Raw genomic sequence first — 26,254 nt, forward strand, 5'->3', positions numbered from 1 at the left:
TCGAACCGGAGTGGAAAAGGGACTCCGAGGGGCTGTCCTCATAGGGCGGCGCGGCCAGGGTGGGGCCCGCGCCGGCCTATGGGGGCACGCCCTCGTGCGTCTCCTCCGCTCCGATTCGATCTCATTATTTTTCATATTTTCTAAAAATAGCAGAAACATTGTTCGGAAAGTTAAATGCGGACTTTTTATTACCAGAACTGTTACCTATTCGAAGTCGAACTCTGCAGAACTATCAATTTGATCTTTGATGAAAGCTTCCGGAGTCACCACTTGAATAACATCAATATCTTCATTATAAGAATCTCCAGAAATAGAATGCTTGAGTCTTTGTCCATTCACCAATTGTGTGGCATCGCCTTTCAGAGAACTAATTTTTATTGCCCCTGAACGAAACACCTCCACAATGACATATGGCCCTTCCCATTTTGAGAGTAATTTCCCTGCAAAAAATCTGAGACGAGACCGATACAATAGGACTTTATCTCCAACACTAAATTCTCTTTTAATAATTTTTCTATCATGCCATTTCTTAACTTTCTCCTTAAAAAGTTTAGCATTTTCATAAGCTTCACTTCTCCATTCATCTAAAGAACTCAATTGTAGCAACCTTTTCTTACCGGCAAGTTTAGGATCTTTATTAAGTTCTCTTACAGCCCTATAAGCTTTGTGCTCTAGTTCTAAAGGTAAATGACAAGCTTTTCCATAAACCATTTTATAAGGAGACATACCCATAGGATTTTTGTAAGCAGTTCTATAAGCCCATAGTGCTTCCTTCAACTTACTAGCCCAATTTTTTCTAGATTTATTAACGGTCTTTTCCAAGATAGATTTAATTTCTCTATTTGATAATTCTACTTGCCCACTAGTTTGAGGATGATAAGCGGAAGCAATTCTATGATTAATACCATATTTAGCAAGAGTTTTTCTAAAACCACCATGAATAAAATGAGAACCTCCATCGGTCATAAGATATCTAGGTACTCCAAATCTAGGAAAAATAACATCTAAAAGCATTCTTAAAGAGGTCTCACCATCAGCACTTTTCGTGGGTATGGCTTCCACCAATTTAGTAACATAATCAACAGCAACAAGTATATGAGTATTACCTTCTAAAGAAGGGAAAGGACCCATGAAGTCAAATCCCCAACAATCAAATGGTTCAATAACAAGAGTATAATTCATAGGCATTTCATTGCGTCTAGAGATATTACCAACTCTTTGACATTCATCACAAGATAAGATAAACTTTCTTGCATCTTTAAAGAGAGTTGGCCAATAAAAACCTGACTGTAGAACCTTTTGTGCGGTTCTATCTCCGGCGTGATGTCCTCCATAAACACTACCATGACACTTACTCAAGACCTCTTGTTGTTCATATTCGGGGACACATCTTCGCATAACACCATCCACTCCTTCTTTATATAAGTGTGGGTCATCCAAAAAATAATGCCTCAAGTCATAAAAGAATTTCCTCCTTTGCTGAGCTGAAAAGGTTGGAGGCAAGTACTTGGAGACAATAAAGTTAGCATAATCAGCATACCAAGGACTATCTCGCGAGCTCACCTTTATTACAACCAATTGCTCATTTGGAAAACTATCATTAATAGGAACAAGATCATAAGCAATATTTTCTAATCTAGACAAATTATCAGCAACAGGATTATCGGCACCTTTCCTATCTACAATATGTAAATCAAATTCTTGTAACAGAAGCACCCATCTAATAAGTCTTGGGTTAGCATCTTTCTTTTCCATAAGGTGCCTAATAGCAGCATGATCAGTATGAATTGTAACTTTTGAATCAACAATATAGGGTCTAAACTTATCACAAGCAAAAACTACAGCTAATAATTATTTTTCAGTTGTTGCATAATTTCTTTGAGCAGCATCAAGAGTTTTACTGGCATAATGAATAACATTCAATTTTTTATCTACTCGTTGTCCAAGAACAGCACCAACAGCAAAATCACTAGCATCACACATAATTTCAAAAGGTAAATTCCAATCAGGAGGTTCAACTACAGGAGCAGATTGTTAAGGCTTTCTTTAGAGTTTCAAAAGCTTCCTTACAATCATCATCAAAAACAAAAGGTACATCTTTTTGAAGAAGATTAGTAAGAGGCTTTGAAATTTTAGAGAAATCTTTAATAAATCTCCGATAAAAACTAGCATGACCAAGAACACTACGAATACCTTTAACATCCCTAGGATAGGGCATCTTCTCAATTGCTTCAACTTTAGCTCTATCAACTTCAATACCTCTCTCGGAAATTTTATGTCCCAATACAATTCCTTCATTAACCATAAAGTGGCATTTCTCCCAATTAAGAACAAGGTTAGTTTCCTCACATCTCTGCAAAACTTCATCAAGGTTTCGCAAACAATTATCAAAAGAATTCCCATAGACAGAAAAATCATCCATGAACACCTCCACAATCTTTTCACAAAAGCCATGAAAAATAGCAGACATGCATCTTTGAAAAGTAGCAGGAGCATTACATAAACCAAAAGGCATACGCCTATAAGCATAAGTTCCATAGGGACAAGTGAAAGTGGTTTTCTCTTGATCTTTAGTTCGACGAACAATTTGTGAAAACCCAGAATAACCATCAAGAAAGAAGAAATGAGTATTTTTAGATAACCTTTCTAGCATTTGGTCAATAAAAGGTAAAGGGTAATGATCTTTCTTAGTAACTTTATTAACTTTTCGATAATCAATGCACATTCTATACCCTACAACTACTTTTTGAGGGATGAGCTCATCATTATCATTAGGTACAACAGTTATTCCTCCTTTCTTAGGAACACAATGCACAAGACTAACCCATCTACTATCAGCAATAGGATATATAATACCAGCTTCAAGAAGTTTTAATACCTCATTCCTTACCACATCCTTCATCTTAGGAATTAGACAACGCTGATGTTCAACAACAGGCTTGGCATCATCTTCCATGTTGATGGCATGTTGGCAAGAGAAATCCCCTTCAAGCCATCAAGAGTGTAGCCAATAGCTCCTCGGTGTTTCTTCAATATTTCCAATAACCTTTCTTCCTCAAAATCTGAAAGCTTAGCACTAATAATAACAGGATATATTTTCTTATCATCAATATAAGCATACTTAAGATTATCAGGCAATGGTTTCAAATCAAAAACAGGATCTTCCTTTGGTGGTGGTTGTACCTAGATCTTCAACCGGTAAGTCATGTTTAAGAATAGGTTGACGAAGGAAAATTTCATCAAGCTCATTCCTTTCTTCCCTAAATACTTCACTCTCATGATCCTCCAAATATTGCTGCAAAGGATTATTAGGAGCAAGAGCAATAGATGCACACTGTTCAAATCTAAAATCATTATTAGGCAATTCAGCTTCATAAGGAACTTTGGCAAATTTAGAGAAATTAAACTCATAAGATTCACCAGCAAATTTAGTCACAATTTTCTCCTTCTTGCAATCTAATATAGCTCCACAAGTATTTAGAAAAGGTCTACCAAAAATGATAGGACAAGTCTTACTAGCAGAAGAACCAAGTACCAAAAAGTCAGCAGGATATTTAATCTTACCACATAGAACTTCCACATCTCGAACAATACCAATAGGAGAGATAGTTTCTCTATTAGCTAGCCGAATAACCACATCAATATCTTCAAGTTCACAAGAACCAATTTCATGCATGATTTCCTTGTAAAGCTCATAAGGAATGGCACTAATACTTGCACTAATACTTGCACCAATATCGCATAACCCATAATAACAATGATCACCAATTCTAACAGAGAGCATAGGAACACTACCTTTCCTAGACTTACTAGGATGTGAAACAATATTAGAAGCATCTTCACAGAAAATGATGTGACCATCTTCTACATTTTCAGTCACAAGATCTTTAACTATTGCAATGGCAGGTTCAACATTTATTTGCTCCTCAGGTTCTATAGGTTTCTTTGCACTTTTATTAACCACACTAGTTATGACAGAATACTCCTTCATCTTAGCAGGGAAAGGAGTTTTTTTCAATATAAGCTTCAGGAAGAATATGATCAACAGTTTTAATTTCAACACATTTACCTATAGGTGAATCAGTTTTATCTTTATAAGGTTCATGATACTTATCAAAATTCTTCCTAGGCAATTCAAAATAAGAGGCAAAGGCTTTATAAAAATTTGCAACAACTTGAGAATCAAGACCATAAGTAGCACTCATATTTCGAAATTTATCAGTATCCATAAAAGTTTCAATGCATTCATAATCATAATTTATACCTGACTCTCTACCTTTTTCGTTCTCCCATCCTTCAGTATTCTCCTGAATCCGATCAAGAAGGTCCCATTTAAACTCTTGTTTGTTGTGTGTGAATGATCCAGAACAAGAAGTATCCAGCAAGGTTTTATCTTGAAAAGAAAGTCTTGCATAGAAATTATCAATGATGATATTACCAGGAAGCTAATGAATGGGGCATTTGAGCATTAAAGACTTCAATCTCCCCCATGCTTGGGCAATACTCTCTCCATCATGAGGCCAGAAATTATATATGCGGTTCCGGTCTTTGTGAATTTCACTTGGAGGATAGAATTTAGAATAAAATAGAGGCACAATATCCTTCCAATCAAGAGAGTTCCCATTCTTCAGCAATTTATACCAATGCGCCGCTTTACCAGATAGCGACATAGAGATTAGTTTCTTCCTAACTTCATCCATTGAAATACCTGCACACTTGAATAACCCGCATAATTCATGTAGAAACAATAAATGATCTCTAGGATGAACAGTTCCATCCCCTTCATAGCGGTTATCCACAACATGTTCAATAATTTTCATAGGTATTTTTTATGGAATCTCTTTCTCACCTGGCGCCTCGTCCACTACCGTTGCAGTAGTAGTAGACTTTCCAAATAGGAATTCAAGAGAAGATCTCTCCATAATGAATTATAGCAGCAGGCAGAAATAAAAACAGCACGTACAGTAAAAGTTTTCCTTACCAATTCCACTTACCAATAGCGCTTCACTCCCCGGCAACGGCGCCAGAAAATAGTCTTGATGACACACAAGTATAGGGGGTGTATCTTAGTACTTCCGATAAATAAGAGTGTCGAACCCAACGAGGAGCACAAGGTGTTGACAAGCAGTTTCGATGAAGGATTCACTGTAAATGCTCACAGACAAGTATTCAGGGGGTTTTGATATAGCAGATAAATAAAGTACAAGTAAGTAAAATGCGAGAGTAATAATTGCAGAGAGTGGCCCAATCCTTTTTAGCACTAAGGACAAGCCGGTTTGTTTACTTATGATGACCAAACGTTCTTGAGGACACACGGGATTTAGTCTAGTGCTTTCGCTTCATATAGTTGATTAATCTTCATTGTTTTGATAAGTGTTGTGTGGGTGAACCTATGCTAATGCACCGCCCTTCCTAGGACTAATACATACTTGTGATTAAACCCCTTGCAAGCATCCGCAAATACAAGAAAGTAATTAAGATAAATCTAACCACAACCTTAAACTCTGAGATCCTGCTATCCCTCCTGCATCGATATACCAACGGGGGTTCAGGTTGTTGTCACTCCGGCAACCCCACAATTAGCAATCGAATACAACATTTAGACTTCACCCATGTCCTCAAGAACTCAACGAACTACTCACAAGACATCATATGGAACATGATCAGAGGTGATATGATGATGAATAACAATCTGAACATAAACCTTGGTTCAATGGTTTCACTCAATAGCATCAATAACAAGGAGTAATCAATACCGGGAGAGTTTCCCCTATGAAATAATCAAGATTCAATCCTAGATGTTACAGCGGAGACGAGGTGCAGCGGTGGAGATGATGGTGTCGGCGGTGGAGATGATGGTGATGATGAATCCAATGAAGTCCAGCTCGATGGCGGTGACGATGGCGATGATTTCCCCCTCCGGGAGGGAATTTCCCCGGCGGATTTCAGCCTGTCGGAGAGCTCTTTTCTCTCTGGTGTTTTCCGCCCCGCAGAGGCGGCTGTGTCTATTCTCGATGTCTGATACGTCTCCGACGTATCGATAATTTCTTATGTTCCATGCCACATTATTGATGATATCTACATGTTTTATGCACACTTTATGTCATATTCGTGCATTTTCTGGAACTAACCTATTAACAAGATGCCGAAGAGCCGATTCGTTTTCTCGCTGTTTTTGGTTTCAGAAATCCTAGTAACGAAATATTCTCGGAATTGGACGAAATCAACGCCCGTGGTCCTATTTTGCCACGAAGCTTCCGGAAGACCGAAGGGGAGTCGAAGTGGGGCCACGAGGCGCCGCCACACTAGGGCGGCGCGGCCTAGGTCTTGGCCGCGCCGGCTGGCGTGTGGGGCCCTCGTGTGGCCCCCGCGTTGCCCTTCCGCCTACTTAAAGCCTCCGTCGCGAAACCCCCAGTACCGAGAGCCACGATACGGAAAACCTTACTAAGACGCCGCCGCCGCCAATCCCATCTCGGGGGATTCTGGAGATCTCCTTCGGCACCCTGCCGGAGAGGGGATTCATCTCCCGGAGGACTCTTCACCGCCATGGTCGCCTCCGGAGTGATGAGTGAGTAGTTCACCCCTGGACTATGGGTCCATAGCAGTAGCTAGATGGTTGTCTTCTCCTCATTGTGCTTCATTGTTGGATCTTGTGAGCTGCCTAACATGATCAAGATCATCTATCCGTAATACTATATGTTGTGTTTGTCGGGATCCGATGGATAGAGAATACTATGTTATGTTAATTATCAAGTTATTACCTATGTGTTGTTTAAGATCTTGCATGCTCTCCGTTATTAGTAGAGGCTCGGCCAAGTTTTCGCTATTAACTCCAAGAGGGAGTATTTATGCTCGATAGTGGGTTCATGTCTCCGTGAATGGGGGGAGTGACAGAAACCCCTAAGGTTATGGATGTGATGTTGCCACTAGGGATAAAACATTGATGCTATGTCCGAGGATGTAGTTATTGATTACATTACGCACCATACTTAATGCAATTGTCTGTTGTTTTGCAACTTAATACTGGAAGGGGTTCGGATGATAACCTGAAGGTGGACTTTTAGGCATAGATGCATGCCTGGATAGCGGTCTATGTACTTTGTCGTAATGCCCAATTAAATCTCACTATATTTATCATGACATGTATGTGCATTGTTATGCTCTCTCTATTTGTCAATTGCCCGACTGTAATTTGTTCACCCAACATGCTTTTATCTTATGGGAGAGACACCTCTAGTGAACTGTGGACCCCGGTCCTATTCCTTACATCGCATACAATCTACTCGCAATACTTGTTTTACTATTTTCTCGCAAACAATCATCTTCCACACAATACGGTTAATCCTTTGTTACGAGCAAGCCGGTGAGATTGACAACCTCACCGTTTCGTTGGGGCAAAGTACTTTGGTTGTGTTGTGCGGGTTCCACGTTGGCGCCGGAATCTCTGGTGTTGCGCCGCACTACATCCCGCCGCCATCAACCTTCAACGTGCTTCTTGGCTCCTCCTGGTTCGATAAACCTTGGTTTCTTTCTGAGGGAAAACTTGCTGCTGTGCGCATTGATGGCGTGTATTTCACACGTTCGTTGGGCAACCCCAAGAGGAAGGTATGATGCGCACAGCAGCAAGTTTTCCCTCAGAAAGAAACCAAGGTTTATCGAACCAGGAGCAGCCAAGAAGCACGTTGAAGGTTGATGGCGGCGGGATGTAGTGCGGCGCAACACCAGAGATTCCGGCGCCAACGTGGAACCTGCACAACACAACCAAAGTACTTTGCCCCAACGAAACAGTGAGGTTGTCAATCTCACCGGCTTGCTGTAACAAAGGATTAACCGTATTGTGTGGAAGATGATTGTTTGCAGAGAAAATAGTAAAACAAGTATTGCAGCAGATTTGTATTTCAGTATTAAAGAATGGACCGGGGACCACAGTTCACTAGAGGTGTCTCTCCCATAAGATAAAAGCATGTTGGGTGAACAAATTACAGTCGGGCAATTGACAAATAGAGAGGGCATAACAATGCACATACATGACATGATAAGTATAGTGAGATTTAATTGGGCATTACGACAAAGTACATAGACCGCCATCCAACTGCATCTATGCCTAAAAAGTCCACCTTCGAGGTTATCATCCGAACCCCTCCAGTATTAAGTTGCTAAACAACGGACAATTGCATTAAGTATGGTGCGTAATGTAATCAACAACTACATCCTCGGACATAGCGCCAATGTTTTATCCCTAGTGGCAACGAGCACAACACAACCTTAGAACTTTCTGTCACTCGTCCCGAGTGTCAATGCGAGCATGAACCCACTATCGAGCATAAGTACTCCCTCTTGGAGTTAAAAGTAAAAACTTGGCCAGAGCCTCTACTAGAAACGGAGAGCATGCAAGATCATAAACAACACATGTATAATAACTTGATAATTAACATGACATGGTATTCTCTATCCATCGGATCCCGACAAACACAACATATAGAATTACGGATAGATGATCTTGATCATGTTAGGCAGCTCACAAGATCCAACAATGAAGCACAATGAGGAGAAGACAACCATCTAGCTACTGCTATGGACCCATAGTCCAGGGGTGAACTACTCACTCATCACTCCGGAGGCGACCATGGCGGTGTAGAGTCCTCCGGGAGATGATTCCCCTCTCCGGCAGGGTGCCGGAGGCGATCTCCTGGATCCCCGAGATGGGATCGGCGGCGGCGGCGTCTCGATAAGGTTTTCCGTATCGTGGCTCTCGCATCGGGGGTTTCGTCACGGAGACTTTTTATAGGCGGAAGGGCAGGTCAAGAGGCGGCACGGGGGCCCCACACCACAGGGCCGCGCGGCCAAGGGGGGGCCGCGCCGCCCTATAGTGTGGCCCCTCCGTGGCCCCTCTTCGTCTCTCCTTCGGACTTCTGGAAGCTTCGTGAGAAAATAGGCCCCGGGGCTTTGATTTCGTCCAATTCCGAGAATATTTCCTTACTAGGATTTCTGAAACCAAAAACAGCAGAAAACGGAACCGGCACTTCGGCATCTTGTTAATAGGTTAGTTCCGGAAAATGCACGAATATGACATAAAGTGTGCATAAAACATGTAGGTATCATCAATAATATGGCATAGAACATAAGAAATTATCGATACGTCGGAGACGTATCAAGCATCCCCAAGCTTAGTTCTGCTCGTCCCGAGCGAGTAAAACGATAACAAAGATAATTTCTGAAGTGATATGCCATCATAACCTTGATCATACTATTTGTAAACATATGTAGTGGATGCAGCGATCAAAACAATGGTGATGACATGAGTAAACAAGTGAATCATATAGCAAAGACTTTTCATGAATAGTACTTCAAGACAAGTATTAATAAGTCTTGCATAAGAGTTAACTCATAAAGCAATAAATCAAAGTAAAGGTATTGAAGCAACACAAAGGAAGATTAAGTTTCAGCGGTTGCTTTCAACTTGTAACATGTATATCTCATGGATAATTGTCAACATAGAGTAATATAACAAGTACAATATGCAAGTATGTAGGAATCAATGCACGGTTCACACAAGTGTTTGCTTCTTGAGGTGGAGAGAGATAGGTGAACTGACTCAACATAAAAGTAAAGAGAATGGTCCTTCAAAGAGGAAAGCATCGATTGCTATATTTGTGCTAGAGCTTTTATTTTGAAAACATGAAACAATTTTGTCAACGGTAGTAATAAAGCATATGAGTTATGAAAGTTATATCTTACAAGTTGCAAGTCTCATGCATAGTATACTAATAGTGCCCGCACCTTGTCCTAATTAACTTGAACTACCGGATCTTTGCAATGCACATGTTTTGACCAAGTGTCACAATGGGGTACCTCCATGCCGCCTGTACAAAGGTCTAAGGAGAAAGCTCGCATTTTGGATTTCTCGCTTTTGATTATTCTCAACTTAGACATCCATACCGGGACAACATGGACAACAGATAATGGACTCCTCTTTAATGCATAAGCATGTGGCAACAATTTTTATTCTCATATGAGATTGAGGATATATGTCCAAACTGAAACTTCCACCATGAATCATGGCTTTAGTTAGCGGCCCAAAGTTCTTCTCTAACAATATGCATGCTACAACCATGAAGGTGGTAGATCTCTCTTGCTTCAGACAAGACGGACATGCATAGCAACTCACATGATATCCAACAAAGAATAGTTGATGGCGTCCCCAGAAACATGGTTATCGCTCAACAAGCAACTTAATAAGAGATAAAGTGCATAAGTACATATTCAATACCACAATAGTTTTTTAAGCTATTTGTCCCATGAGCTATATATTGCAAAGGTGAATGATGGAATTTTAAAGGTAGCACTCAAGCAATTTACTTTGGAATGGCGGATAAATACCATGTAGTAGGTAGGTATGGTGGACACAAATGGCATAGTGGTTGGCTCAAGGATTTGGGATGCATGAGAAGTATTCCCTCTCGATACAAGGTTTAGGCTAGCAAGGTTATTTGAAACAAACACAAGGATGAACGGTACAGCAAAACTCACATAAAAGACATATGGTAAACATTACAAGACTCCATACCGTCTTCCTTGTTGTTCAAAACTCAATACTAGATGTTATCTAGACTCTAGAGAAACCGAATATGCAAACCAAATTAGCAAGCTCTAAGTATTTCTTCATTAATGGGTGCAAAGTATATGATGCAAGAGCTTAAACATGAGCACAACAATTGCCAAGTATCAAATTATCCAAGACATTTTAGAGTTACTACATGTATCATTTTCCAATTCCAACCATATAACAATTTAACGAAGAAGAAACTTCGCCATGAATACTATGAGTAGAACCTAAGGACATATTTGTCCATATGCAATAGCGGAGCGTGTCTCTCTCCCATAAAGTGAATGCTAGGATCCATTTTATTCAAACAAAACAAAAAACAAAAACAAACCGACGCTCCAAGCAAAGTACATAAGATGTGGCCGAATAAAAATATAGTTTCGGGGGAGGAACCCGATAATGTTGTCGATGAAGAAGGGGATGCCTTGGGCATCCCCAAGCTTAGACGCTTGAGTCTTCTTAGAATATGCAGGGGTGAACCACCGGGGCATCCCCAAGCTTAGAGCTTTCACTCTCCTTGATCATATTGCATCATACTCCTCTCTTGACCCTTGAAAACTTCCTCCACACCAAACTCGAAACAACTCATTAGAGGGTTAGTGCATAATAAAAATTCACATGTTCAGAGGTGACACAATCATTCTTAACACTTCTGGACATTGCATAAAGCTACTGGACATTAATGGATCAAAGAAATTCATCCAACATAGCAAAAGAGGCAATGCGAAATAAAAGACAGAATCTGTCAAAACAGAACAGTCCGTAAAGATGGATTTTATTAGGCCACCAGACTTGCTCAAACGAAAATGCTCAAATTGAATGAAAGTTGCGTACATATCTGAGGATCATGCTCGTAAATTGGCGTAATTTTCTGAGCTACCTACAGGGATATAGACCCAGATTCGTGACAGCAAAGAAATCTGGAACTGCGCAGTAATCCAAATCTAGTACTTACTTTTCTATCAAAGACTTTACTTGGCACAACAAAACATAAAACTAAGATAAGGAGAGGTTGCTACAGTAGTAAACAACTTCCAAGACACAAATATAAAACAAAAATACTGTAGTAAAAACATGGGTTGTCTCCCATAAGCGCTTTTCTTTAACGCCTTTCAGCTAGGCGCAGAAAGTGTAACTCAAGTATTATCGAAAGATGAAGCATTAACATCATAACTTGTTCTAATGATAGAATCATAAGGTAACTTCATTCTCTTTCTAGGGAAGTGTTCCATACCTTTCTTGAGAGGAAATTGATATTTAATATTACCTTCCTTCATATCAATAGTGGCACCAACGGTTCGAAGAAAAGGTCTTCCCAATATAATGGGGCAAGATGCATTGCATTCAATATCCAAGACAACAAAATCAACGGGGACAAGGTTATTGTTAACCATAATATGAACATTATCAACTTTCCCCAAAGGTTTCTTTTTAGCATTATCAGCGAGATTAACATCCAAATAACAATTTTTCAATGGTGGCAAGTCAAGCATATCATAGACTTTTTTAGGCATAACAGAAATACTTGCACCAAGATCACATAAGGCATTACAATCAAAATCTTTGACTCTCATTTTAATGATGGGCTCCCAACCATCCTCTAGCTTTCTAGGAATAGAAGTTTCAAGTTTTAGTTTCTCTTCTCTAGCTTTTATGAGAGCATTTGTAATATGTTTTGTGAAAGCCAAATTTATAGCACTAGCATTGGGACTTTTAGCAAGTTTTTGCAAGAACTTTATAACTTCAGAGATGTGGCAATCATCAAAATCTAAATCATTACAATCTAAAGCAATGGGATTATCATCCCCAAGGTTGGAAAAAATTTCAGCAGTTTTATCACAGGCAGTTTCAGCAGTTTTAGCAGTTTCAGGTAATTTTGCGCGCTTTGCACTAGGAGTAGAAGCTTTGCTAACACCAATTATTTTATCATGGATAGTAAGAGGTGCAGCAACATGTGAATCATTAGCATTGCTAGTGGTGGTAATAGTCCAAACTTTAACTACATTTTTCTCTTTAGCTAGTTTTTCATTTTCTTCTCTATCCCACCTAGCACGCAGTTCAGCCATTAATCTTATATTCTCATTAATTCTAACTTGGATGGAATTTGCTGTAGTAACAATTTTATTTTCAATATCCCTATTAGGCATAACTTTCGATTTCAAAAGATCAACATCAGAGGCAAGACTATCAACTCTAGAAACAAGAATATCAATTTTATTGAGCTTTTCCTCAACAGATTTGTTAAAGGCAGTTTGTGTACTAATAAATTCTTCAAGCATGGCTTCAAGTCCAGGGGGTGTATTCCTATTATTGTTGTAAGAATTCCCATAAGAATTAGCATAACCATTACCATTATTATAAGGATATGGCCTATAGTTATTACTAGAATTGTTCCGATAAGCATTGTTGTTGAAATTATTATTTTTAATGAAGTTCACATCAACATGTTCTTCTTGAGCAACCAATGAAGCTAATGGAACATTATTAGGATCAACATTAGTCCTATCATTCGCAAGCATAGACATAATAGCATCAACCTTATCATTCAAGGAAGAGGATTCTTCAACAGAATTTACCTTCTTACCTTGTGGAGCTCTTTCCGTGTGCCATTCAGAGTAATTAACCATCATATTATCAAGAAGCTTTGTTGCTTCACCAAGAGTGATGGACATAAAGGTACCTCCAGCAGCTGAATCCAATAAATTCCGCGAAGAAAAATTTAGTCCTGCATAGAAGGTTTGGATGATCATCCAAGTAGTCGATCCATGGGTTGGGCAATTTTTAACCAGAGATTTCATTCTTTCCCAAGCTTGAGCAACATGTTCATTATCCAATTGTTTAAAATTCATTATGCTACTCCTCAAAGATATAATTTTAGCAGGGGATAATATCTACCAATAAAAGCATCCTTGCATTTAGTCCATGAATCAATACTATTCTTAGGCAGAGATAGCAACCAATCTTTAGCTCTTCCTCTTAATGAGAAAGGGAACAATTTTAATTTTATAATGTCACCATCTACATCTTTATATTTTTGCATTTCACACAATTCAACAAAATTATTGAGATGGGCAGCAGCATCATCGGAACTAACACCAGAAAATTGCTCTCTCATGACAAGATTAAGTAAAGCAGGTTTAATTTCAAAGAATTCTGCTGTAGTAGCAGGTGGAGCAATAGGTGTGCATAGGAAATCATTATTATTTGTGCTAGTGAAGTCACACAACTTAGTATTTTCAGGGTTGGCCATTTTAACAGTAGTAAATAAAGCAAACTAGATAAAGTAAATGCAAGTAAACTAATTTTTTTGTGTTTTTGATATAGCAAACAAGACAAGTAAATAAAGTAAAGCTAGCAACTAATTTTTTTGTGTTTTGATATAATGCAGCAAACAAAGTAGTAAATAAAATAAAGCAAGACAAAAACAAAGTAAAGAGATTGAGAAGTGGAGACTCCCCTTGCAGCGTGTCTTGATCTCCCCGGCAACGGCGCCAGAAAAAGAGCTTGATGGCTTGTATTTCACACGTTCGTTGGGCAACCCCAAGAGGAAGGTATGATGCGCACAGCAGCAAGTTTTCCCTCAGAAAGAAACCAAGGTTTATCGAACCAGGAGGAGCCAAGAAGCACGTTGAAGGTTGATGGCGGCGGGATGTAGTGCGGCGCAACACCGGAGATTCCGGCGCCAACGTGGAACCTGCACAACACAACCAAAGTACTTTGCCCCAACGAAACAGTGAGGTTGTCAATCTCACCGGCTTGCTGTAACAAAGGATTAACCGTATTGTGTGGAAGATGATTGTTTGCAGAGAAAATAGTAAAACAAGTATTGCAGCAGATTTGTATTTCAATATTAAAGAATGGACCGGGGTCCACGGTTCACTAGAGGTGTCTCTCCCATAAGATAAAAGCATGTTGGGTGAACAAATTACGGTCGGGCAATTGACAAATAGAGAGGGCATAACAATGCACATACATGACATGATAAGTATAGTGAGATTTAATTGGGCATTACGACAAAGTACATAGACCGCCATCCAACCGCATCTATGCCTAAAAAGTCCACCTTCGAGGTTATCATCCGAACCCCTCCAGTATTAAGTTGCTAAACAACGGACAATTGCATTAAGTATGGTGCGTAATGTAATCAACAACTACATCCTCGGACATAGCGCCAATGTTTTATCCCTAGTGGCAACAAGCACAACACAACCTTAGAACTTTCTGTCACTCGTCCTGGTGTCAATGCAGGCATGAACCCACTATCGAGCATAAGTACTCCCTCTTGGAGTTAAAAGTAAAAACTTGGCCGAGCCTCTACTAGAAACGGAGAGCATGCAAGATCATAAACAACACATGTATAATAACTTGATAATTAACATGACATGGTATTCTCTATCCATCGGATCCCGACAAACACAACATATAGAATTACGGATAGATGATCTTGATCATGTTAGGCAGCTCACAAGATCCAACAATGAAGCACAATGAGGAGAAGACAACCATCTAGCTACCGCTATGGACCCATAGTCCAGGGGTGAACTACTCACTCATCACTCCGGAGGCGACCATGGCGGTGTAGAGTCCTCCGGGAGATGATTCCCCTCTCCGGCAGGGTGCCGGAGGCGATCTCCTGGATCCCCCGAGATGGGATCGGCGGCGGCGGCGTCTCAGTAAGGTTTTCCGTATCGTGGCTCTCGGCATCGGGGGTTTCGTCACGGAGACTTTTTATAGGCGGAAGGGCAGGTCAAGAGGCGGCACGGGGGCCCCACACCACAGGGCCGCGCGGCCAAGGGGGGCGCGCCGCCCTATAGTGTGGCCCCTCCGTGGCCCCTCTTCGTCTCTCCTTCGGACTTCCGGAAGCTTCGTGAGAAAATAGGCCCCTGGGCTTTGATTTCGTCCAATTCCGAGAATATTTCCTTACTAGGATTTCTGAAACCAAAAACAGCAGAAAACAGGAACTGGCACTTCGGCATCTTGTTAATAGGTTAGTTCCAGAAAATGCACGAATATGACATAAAGTGTGCATAAAAAATGTAGGTATCATCAATAATATGGCATAGAACATAAGAAATTATCGATACGTCGGAGACGTATCACGCATCATACCTTCCTCTTGGGGTTCCCAACGAACGTGTGAGTTACACGCCATCAAGCTCTTTTTCTGGCGCCGTTGCCGGGGAGATCAAGACACGCTGCAAGGGGAGTCTCCACTTTCCAATCTCTTTACTTTGTTTTTGTCTTGCTTTATTTTATTTACTACTTTGTTTGCTGCACTTAAACAAAACAAAAAAAATTAGTTGCTAGCTTTACTTTATTTACTGTCTTGCTCTCTATATCAAAAACACAAAAAAATTAGTTACTTGCATTTACTTTATTTACTTTCTGTTTATTTTATCATGTTTCCTCCTAAGTACACTCTAAAAGACATACCGGTACGACGTGGGTCTGTAATTGGGAAAAATAATATAGAAGATTTTTTCACTCATGTTAGTACCACTGAAGATTTTGAAGATAGACACTTGGTAGAACTTGCTCCTACTTATGAAATTGCTGTTGCTTCTTTAGTTCACATGTTGGAAACTAAATTTGTTAATCTTAATCCTATAATCCAACACATGTTTCTCACACTTGGTGATATGGAAGAAAGGGAAAAGAAAGATTTTGTATTAGAAACCCTTCTTAAAGAATTTGGGGGAGTAGCAAGAGAAGCTAGAAAAGTCTTCACTAAATATAATATGCTAGGCTCTTATACCAATTTTGCCAGTTCCCTTGAAAAAATGGAAAAAGATAGACAAAAGTATACTAATCAAGTTAATTATGAGGGGGATATTAAAACCTCAATACCGTGCAAACTCTTAGGAATGTGCGAGGCACTAGAAAATAATTATGCTTGGCTTGTTCCTGAAAATTTGTTTGATGAGAATATCAAGCCTAAGACTAATGAAAAGGGAGCCTCTGAAACTTACATAGATAATATACAATGCATGGTTGAGAAAACTCCAAACCCCGCTGAAGATGCATCATCTTTTGATAACACTTGATATACACTTTCTGCGCCTAGCTGAAAGGCGTTAAAGAAAAGCGCTTATGGGAGACAACCCATGTTTTTACTACAGTATTTTTGTTTTATATTTGAGTCTTGGAAGTTGTTTACTACTGTAGCAACCTCTCCTTATCTTAGTTTTATGTTTTGTTGTGCCAAGTAAAGTCTTTGATAGTAAAGTGAATACTAGATTTGGATTACTGCGCAGAAACAGATTTCTTTGCTGTCACGAATCTGGGTCTAATTCTCTGTAGGTAACTCAGAAAAATATGCCAATTTACGTGAGTGATCCTCAGATATGTACGCAACTTTCATTCAATTTGGGCATTTTCATTTGAGCAAGTCTGATGCCATTTTAAAATTCGTCTTTACGAACTGTTCTGTTTTGACAGATTCTGCCTTTTATTTCGCATTGCCTCTTTTGCTATGTTGGATGAATTTCTTTGATCCATTAATGTCCAGTAGCTTTATGCAATGTCCAGAAGTGTTAAGAATGATTGTGTCACCTCTGAACATGTTAATTTTTATTGTGCACTAACCCTCTAATGAGTTGTTTCGAGTTTGGTGTGGAGGAAGTTTTCAAAGATCAAGAGAGGAGTATGATGCAATATGATCAAGGAGAGTGAAAGCTCTAAGCTTGGGGATGCCCCGGTGGTTCACCATGCATATTTTAACAAGACTCAAGCGTCTAAGCTTGGGGATGCCCAAGGCATCCCCTTCTTCATCGACAACATTATCAGGTTCCTCCCCTGAAACTATATTTTTATTCCGTCACATCTTATGTACTTTGCTTGGAGCGTCGGTTTGTTTTTGTTTTTGTTTTTGTTTGAATAAAATGGATCCTAGCATTCACTGTATGGGAGAGAGACACGCTCCGCTGTAGCATATGGACAAGTATGTCCTTAGGTTTTACTCATAGTATTCATGGCGAAGTTTCTTCTTCGTTAAATTGTTATATGGTTGGAATTGGAAAATGCTACATGTAGTAATTCTAAAATGTCTTGGATAATTTGATACTTGGCAATTGTTGTGCTCATGTTTAAGCTCTTGCATCATATACTTTGCACCCATTAATGAAGAAACACCTAGAGCTTGCTAATTTGGTTTGCATATTTGGTCTCTCTAAAGTCTAGATAATTTCTAGTATTGAGTTTTGAACAACAAGGAAGACGGTGTAGAGTCTTATAATGTTTACAATATGTCTTTTATGTGAGTTTTGCTGCACCGTTCATCCTTGTGTTTGTTTCAAATAACCTTGCTAGCCTAAACCTTGTATCGAGAGGGAATACTTCTCATGCATCCAAAATCCTTGAGCCAACCACTATGCCATTTGTGTCCACCATACCTACCTACTACATGGTATTTCTCCGCCATTCCAAAGTAAATTGCTTGAGTGCTACCTTTAAAATTCCATCATTCTCGTTTACAATATATAGCTCATGGGACAAATAGCTTAAAAACTATTGTGGTATTGAATATGTACTTATGCACTTTATCTCTTATTAAGTTGCTTGCTGTGCGATAACCATGTTTCTGGGGACGCCATCAACTATTCTTTGTTGAATATCATGTGAGTTGCTATGCATGTCCGTCTTGTCTGAAGTAAGAGAGATCTACCACCTTAATGGTTGGAGCATGCATATTGTTAGAGAAGAACATTGGGCCGCTAACTAAAGCCATGAATCATGGTGGAAGTTTCAGTTTTGGACATATATCCTCAATCTCATATGAGAATAATAATTGTTGCCACATGCTTATGCATTAAAGAGGAGTCCATTATCTGTTGTCCATGTTGTCCCGGTATGGATGTCTAAGTTGAGAATAATCAAAAGCGAGAAATCCAAAATGCGAGCTTTCTCCTTAGACCTTTGTACTGGCGGCATGGAGGTACCCCATTGTGACACTTGGTTAAAACATGTGTATTGCGATGATCCGGTAGTCCAAGCTAATTAGGACAAGGTGCGGGCACTATTAGTATACTATGCATGAGGCTTGCAACTTGTAAGATATAATTTACATAACTCATATGCTTTATTACTACCGTTGACAAAATTGTTTCATGTTTTCAAAATAAAAGCTCTAGCACAAATATAGCAATCGATGCTTTCCTCTTTGAAGGACCATTCTTTTTACTTTTATGTTGAGTCAGTTCACCTATCTCTCTCCACCTCAAGAAGCAAACACTTGTGTGAACTGTGCATTGATTCCTACATACTTGCATATTGCACTTATTATATTACTCTATGTTGACAATTATCCATGAGATATACATGTTACAAGTTGAAAGCAACCGCTGAAACTTAATCTTCCTTTGTGTTGCTTCAATGCCTTTACTTTGATTTATTGCTTTATGAGTTAACTCTTATGCAAGACTTATTGATGCTTGTCTTGAAGTACTATTCATGAAAAGTCTTTGCTTTATGATTCACTTGTTTACTCATATCATTACCATTGTTTTGATCGCTGCATTCATTACATATGTTTACAAATAGTATGATCAAGGTTATGATGGCATGTCACTCCGAAATTATCTTTGTTATCGTTTTACCTGCTCGGGACGAGCAGAACTAAGCTTGGGGATGCTGATACGTCTCCGACGTATCGATAATTTCTTATGTTCCATGCCACATTATTGATGATATCTACATGTTTTATGCACACTTTATGTCATATTCGTGCATTTTCCGGAACTAACCTATTAACAAGATGCCGAAGAGCCGCTTGTCGTTTTCTGCTGTTTTTGGTTTCGTAAATCCTAGTAACGAAATATTCTCGGAATTGGACGAAATCAACGCCCGTGGTCCTATTTTGCCACGAAGCTTCCGGAAGACCGAAGGGGAGTCAAAGTGGGGCCACGAGGCGCCGCCACACTAGGGCGGCGTGGCCTAGGTCTTGGCCGCGCCGGCCCGGCGTGTGGGGCCCTCGTGTGGCCCCCGCGTTGCCCTTCCGCCTACTTAAAGCCTCCGTCGCGAAACCCCCGTACCGAGAGCCACGATACGGAAAACCTTATCGAGACGCCGCCGCCAATCCCATCTCGGGGGATTCTGGAGATCTCCTCCGGCACCCTGCCGGAGAGGGGATTCATCTCCCGGAGGACTCTTCACCGCCATGGTCACCTCCGGAGTGATGAGTGAGTAGTTCACCCCTGGACTATGAGTCCATAGCAGTAGCTAGATGGTTGTCTTCTCCTCATTGTGCTTCATTGTTGGATCTTGTGAGCTGCCTAACATGATCAAGATCATCTATCTGTAATACTATATGTTGTGTTTGTCGGGATCCGATGGATAGAGAATACTATGTTATGTTAATTATCAAGTTATTACCTATGTGTTGTTTAAGATCTTGCATGCTCTCCGTTATTAGTAGAGGCTCGGCCAAGTTTTCGCTATTAACTCCAAGAGGGAGTATTTATGCTCGATAGTGGGTTCATGTCTCCGTGAATCTGGGGAGTGACAAAAACCCCTAAGGTTATGGATGTGCTCGTTGCCACTAGGGATAAAACATTGATGCTATGTCCGAGGATGTAGTTATTGATTACATTACGCACCATACTTAATGCAATTGTCCGTTGTTTTGCAACTTAATACTCGGAAGGGGTTCGGATGATAACCTCGAAGGTGGACTTTTTAGGCATAGATGCATGCTGGATAGCGGTCTATGTACTTTGTTGTAATGCCCAATTAAATCTCACTATATTTATCATGACATGTATGTGCATTGTTATGCCCTCTCTATTTGTCAATTGCCCGACTGTAATTTGTTCACCCAACATGCTTTTATCTTATGGGAGAGACATCTCTAGTGAACTGTGGACCCCGGTCCTATTCCTTACATCGCATACAATCTACTGCAATACTTGTTTTACTATTTTCTGCAAACAATCATCTTCCACACAATACGGTTAATCCTTTGTTACAGCAAGCCGGTGAGATTGACAACCTCACTGTTTCGTTGGGGCAAAGTACTTTGGTTGTGTTGTGTAGGTTCCACGTTGGCGCCGGAATCTCTGGTGTTGCGCCGCACTACATCCTGCCGCCATCAACCTTCAACGTGCTTCTTGGCTCCTCCTGGTTCGATAAACCTTGGTTTCTTTCTGAGGTAAAACTTGCTGCTGTGCGCATCATACCTTCCTCTTGGGGTTCCCAACGAACGTGTGAGTTACACGCCATCAATGTCCCACCACGCCTTAGGGTTTTTGGGAGATGAAGTACGCGAAGGAGAGATGGCCGAGGGGGGTCGTCGGCCCCCTTCCCACTTGACGGCGCGGCCAGGGTGGAGCTCGCGCCGGCCTATGGGGGGCTCATGGCGGCCCTCCTCGGCCTCCCCTTTTGGCTGGCTCCGTCTTCTGCGAAAATAAGAGTTTCAGTATATTTTCCGTCAATTATTGATCTTCAGAAATACTGTATCCTGACGGTGCTTTTTCCAGCAGAATCCTGACTCCGGTGAGTAATTCTCCAATAATCATGAAACATGCAAAATAGGTGAAATAACATAAGTATCATCTCTAAATATGAAATATATCAAGGAATAACAGTAAATTATGATACAAAATAGTGATGCAAAATGGACGTATCATCGAGCCACGTGCGCTCCATCACATCGACAGTGAACTCCTCAGAGACGGGGGCAACCTCGCCCCCCCCCAGACGGCGCAGGTGACCAGCCAGGCTATCTCCGAGTCCTCAGGCCTCTCGGAACGGACGCCCTTCACCTCGGGCGCCGGACGCCCACACCGAAAAGCCAGGTCGGCCATGGCCCGCTCGAAGAAGTAGAGGAGCGGCCTCACCCCAACCTGGTGAAAGTGCGAGTACTCGATCGACATCTACACAAATTTTAAAGTAGATTAAGTTAGTGACCACAGTGTGCAAGATTTTAACCATAGTAAAACTTTAATGCATGTAGAGTTTCTGGAAATAGAAAGAGATAAGGGACTTAAGCATTTTCAGCATTTAGTCAACCTCTTTGTTTTAAGAAAATAGTTTTTGGTCTGATCTAACGCCCATGCTAACTAAGGTCTCCTACAGTCAGGATGGCTCTGATACCAGCACTGTGGGGCCCGGGACTTACCAGTCCAGAACTCCTACTATGCATACAATTTCACGATCCCAAGATCATTCCATCGTGAATACATAACCGAACTGATACCAGATTACATCATCCATTACAGTACCGAATTAAAGATATTACGGAAGTCTTACATCATAGGCCATCAAGGCCGTAGTTTAACAAACAACATTGGAATTTATTTGACTCCAAACAGCGGTGGAACCCACGTCAGGCCTTCACCCTACAGGTGGCTGACTGGGAGAGCGTCCTAGTTCGCGTCTTCGGCATCGTATTCTTCTTCTTCGTAGTACTCCTCTTCAAAGTCTGGCCAAGTAAATAGCCAGGACAACAATGCCAATGAGTACATTTGAATGTACTCGCAAACCACCTTAGAGAGAAATAAAGGATATGCAATATGGAAGTAGCAAGGAACATGCACTAAACTAGGGCGACAAGGAGCGAGAGGCAGTTCCTCTCGAGAGTATGACATCTCTACATCTTTGTTGAAAAAGCTTTTCTGTAAACCATTTTATTTGCAGACTAATAGGTAAGGGCGACCCGATTTCCTTTCCGGCCATCTCATATGGCCGTCACAACCTTTCCAAATCTTCCACCGTACCTCTCAGGTACTTTTCCACCAGTCCCACTGGTATACATTTTCCGAAACAATATTTTTAGAAAACACTTTAGAAAAACCAAAACTCCTTCAATGCTAAGCAACAGCCTTTCCCATGTCCATAACCGCGGACACAGCTATTCGAATAGTTTTACACTCTGCAGAGGTTGTACACTTTCCCCACAAGATCCGGATACTCATCGTGTGGGCATCATCCCCGCATAACAACATATGCCACGACAAGCACCCGATCATAGTTTTTCGCCTGCTTGGCTTAGCCTAAGACATGCCGCCTAGAGTGGTACCTCCCAACACCAGAGTCTGAGGGGTCGTTTACCCAGGAGTAGAAAATTCCCCGACCAGCTCGACCCTCCGGAATGCCGCGACCAACTGCGGGGCATTATTCAATGGGAGCTCATAGGTTGTACCCCTGCCATCTGTCCGAGACGGAAAGGCGTTCCCAGTTCGTCGGGAAGGCCACGGTCGATAGGTGTCCATGCTCAGACTACCTCTTACATTTGTAGGACCCAAACAAAGGCGAGGCAAACTACTACGCTTCGCCCCGTCCCACTAAAGGGTAATGTGGTTGTACTGGCTAGGTCCGGTTAGGTACTCAATCACAAAAGTTTTTCGAAAACAACTTGTCATATCCATTTTCCTCCAGCAATACCTTTTATGAACCCTTTTTGTCTTTCATAAAACCACACTTGGGCAGGGCTACCCCGTTCCAAGGTTTTCCAGAAAAACTTCTTTGCTAGAAAACAATTTTCACAAATATTTTTCCAGGGCTCCCAACCTATAGTCCAATTTCTTTTTGAAAAGAGGCGACAAGAGTGATGAGGTGGTAACCACCATATCACTATTAGAGGTGTGATAAGTAGGTACCAACGAGGGCTGCAACCTAGAGGTGGATCAATAAAACTCCAGGTGGTGCTAACCACCGACATAATAAATAAAAGCCATGCACTTTATAAAACCTGTAATAATGCAAGAGCAAGGTATATAGGATCAGACATGCATCAAGAGGTGGCTTGCCTTGATCAGCAAAGTGTCCTTGCTCTTCCTCTTCAAATCCCCCGAAATCACCTCCTCCTTCGTTTTCGGCGGTGTTCAAATCTATCGTCGCAAAAATAAAACAAACACGCCATACCAAATCAACAAACCACTCCAGAATAGTTCACACAAAAATTTGATAAAATCATAGTATGTAAAGGTTTACAAATGCAAGCTACTGAAAGTGGTTTCACTCATTTATGGTTTTCAAAACAAAATATGTGATTCTTACAATTCCAGAAATGGCCTAGAAACATTTTAAATGGTCTAAATCTGATTTGTGAATCACAAAAATACATGAAGCATACCTACAGAAAGCTAACAACATGTAGAACACACATGCACAAGAATTATTTGCAAAATAATTTTTAATTAACCTAGACAAATTGATGTAGCCCCGCCTATCGTTGACGCCACACCATGGCCAAGGAGTCCCCCAAGTGGACCAACAACACAAACCCCCGCCATATATGTCAAGGTGAACTCTTTCCTCTGTATGGTTGACCTCAACACCAACTTGAATGGTATGCTACCTCATGCCTATCATCATGGTGTCCATAGGTGCCGACATCGACAAGGACCAAGAGAGAAGAAACTCCCATGGTGCAAGGAAGAGAGAAGAAGAAGAAGAAGGAAAGAAGAGAAGAAGGAAGAGGAAGAAGAGGCGGGAGGAAGAGGCCAAGCCGGCCCAGAGGCCGACCAAACCGGGCCCCAGGCCGGCCAGGCCGGTCCTGGAGCCGGCCGGACCGAGCCCCGGACCGGATCCACCCCGGCGACAACCGGCATCGTACCGACGCCAAACCGGGAAACTTTTGCGAACTTCCCGGTTGGCGGCCGGTTGACCGGCCCCGCACCAGGCTGCCCGGTCTATAGCTCCGGTTGAAACCCGGTTGACCGGATTTCACGGGACGGACTCGACCGGAAACGGCCCGAGTCGACCAACCGCGTACCTTTCGACCCAAGTCGCCTTGTACCTCTATATAAGCACCTAGGTCATCCCCTTTACCCCTTAGACAAGATTTAGGCTTAGACATGGATTTGAGCTTTGTCTCCCTAGGGTTTCATCCCCTTTGTATCAAGGCTACCCTTGTTGGATGTATGGATTTGGTGTGCCAGATTCTAGTGCTACCCACTCTCTCTCCCACTCCTTGATTCATCTCCCTCACCGATCTCTCACCTCAGAATTCTACCGCGCGTCTCTTCCGGGTTGATTCTATTGGCGTGGTCCATCGAGCCACGGGGGTAAGTATCGATTGTATCGGGTTGGTGTCCGTGCGTGAGTTCCTCGTGTTCTTCGTGTTCATCGTGTTCTTCGCGCTCTTCCTCTCTTTCCCCTTTGGATTTCGGGTCAACCGCAAGATCGGGCCACAAACGGGGTCTTAGACCTCATCATATGGTATCAGAGCCTTTGGTTTCCGCGGATTTGACCCTCCACCCACCCGATTTCGTTTCTAGAAAATTTTCCAAAAAAATCCCCAAAAATAGCCCCAAATTGCCTTTGGACGGATCTGTGATTTGGTTGCGTTTTGAGTGGTTTTGGTCCGTGGATTCGGTGTTGCTGTGCTTGATCTACTATTTCCCCAACTTTTAGCCTCCAATTCCATCGTTTCCCGTTGATTTCCTCTTTTGGTTTTGGTTTGGGGAAGAACAGGAGAGAGAAACGCAAAATCCGGTTGAGAACCCGGTCAACCGGCCCCCAGACCGGACCACCCGGCGCAGAACCCGGCCGACCGGTCGCCAACCGGACAGTCCGATCCAGAGTCCGGTCAAACCGGATCCCAGACCGGGCGACGATCCACGCCCTCTTTCGAGCTCTTCTTTGGCTACCACCACCACCACCACCACCATCATCGCAGGTATAACTTGCAGTTTTCCTTTGTAACCCTCTTCCTTTTGCGATCTATCCTATCGAGCATTGCTTATCTAGTGTTGCGAGACATTGCACGTGACCCCGATTGTTAGGTGTGTGTGTAGTGTGGAGTCAAGCTTCTAAGCAAAACTCGTGTGGCAAGATAGCAAAAGCGAGCTAGCGCTAACATAGGGCGAGAAAAAGCTGCCAAAACACAAAAAGAGCAAAAGAGTGCAAGTGCCACCATACAAAAGAGTGTCAAGTGCCACCAAATCCAAAAGAGAAAAGGCTTTTAAGCAAAAGAGAGAAAAGAGAAGAGAGGCTACGTGTGAATCTTGTTGTCTCTCCGTTTGCAACCAAAGCTTTGCCTCTCCTTGTGTTAGTGTGACACCGAGCACCCTTGCTTAAGGGCTTCTTACACTTTTCCGCTCACTTTTGGTTGCACTAACCCCGCTTATCCCGTGTGTGTGTTCCACAACTTTTTCGTGTTTATAGTGATCTTCACATTGACATTTGGATTTTTGGATTTTACCCACTCTTGACAATACACTTGATTTCGGATTTCGTCTTTTGGCTTTCCACCACACTCACCTAACACCATATTTGCTAGCTTTTGCGTGTGTCTTTGTGTGAGTACCCGATACAATTGTTCTAACTCTCGGTTTTGTTGGATCACCCCAATCTTGTCATACCACGGTAAGGTTGCGAGGTAGTGTTCTTCCACCAACATACACCATATAGATACCATCGTGCTAACATGTATAGCGACGAAGAAGATACGGAGGAGTACACGGAGCACTTCGAGGAGGATTCCTCTTCAAGCACCGCGGATGTGGAGGAATATGTGGAGCTCTACTCCGACTATAGCTCCGCAAGCATCATCGGCATGTCCGACATCGAGGAGCTCGACAACGACCATGGCTCCCCAAGCATCACCGACAACTCCGACATCGAGAAGCTCGACAACGACCATGGCTCCCCAAGCATCATCGACATGGACGACATGGTGGAGCACCACCTTGAGGACGACTTCGACGA

The sequence above is a fragment of the Lolium rigidum genome, chromosome 4, assembly GCF_022539505.1.
Source record: "Lolium rigidum isolate FL_2022 chromosome 4, APGP_CSIRO_Lrig_0.1, whole genome shotgun sequence".
Classification (NCBI taxonomy): domain Eukaryota; kingdom Viridiplantae; phylum Streptophyta; class Magnoliopsida; order Poales; family Poaceae; genus Lolium; species Lolium rigidum.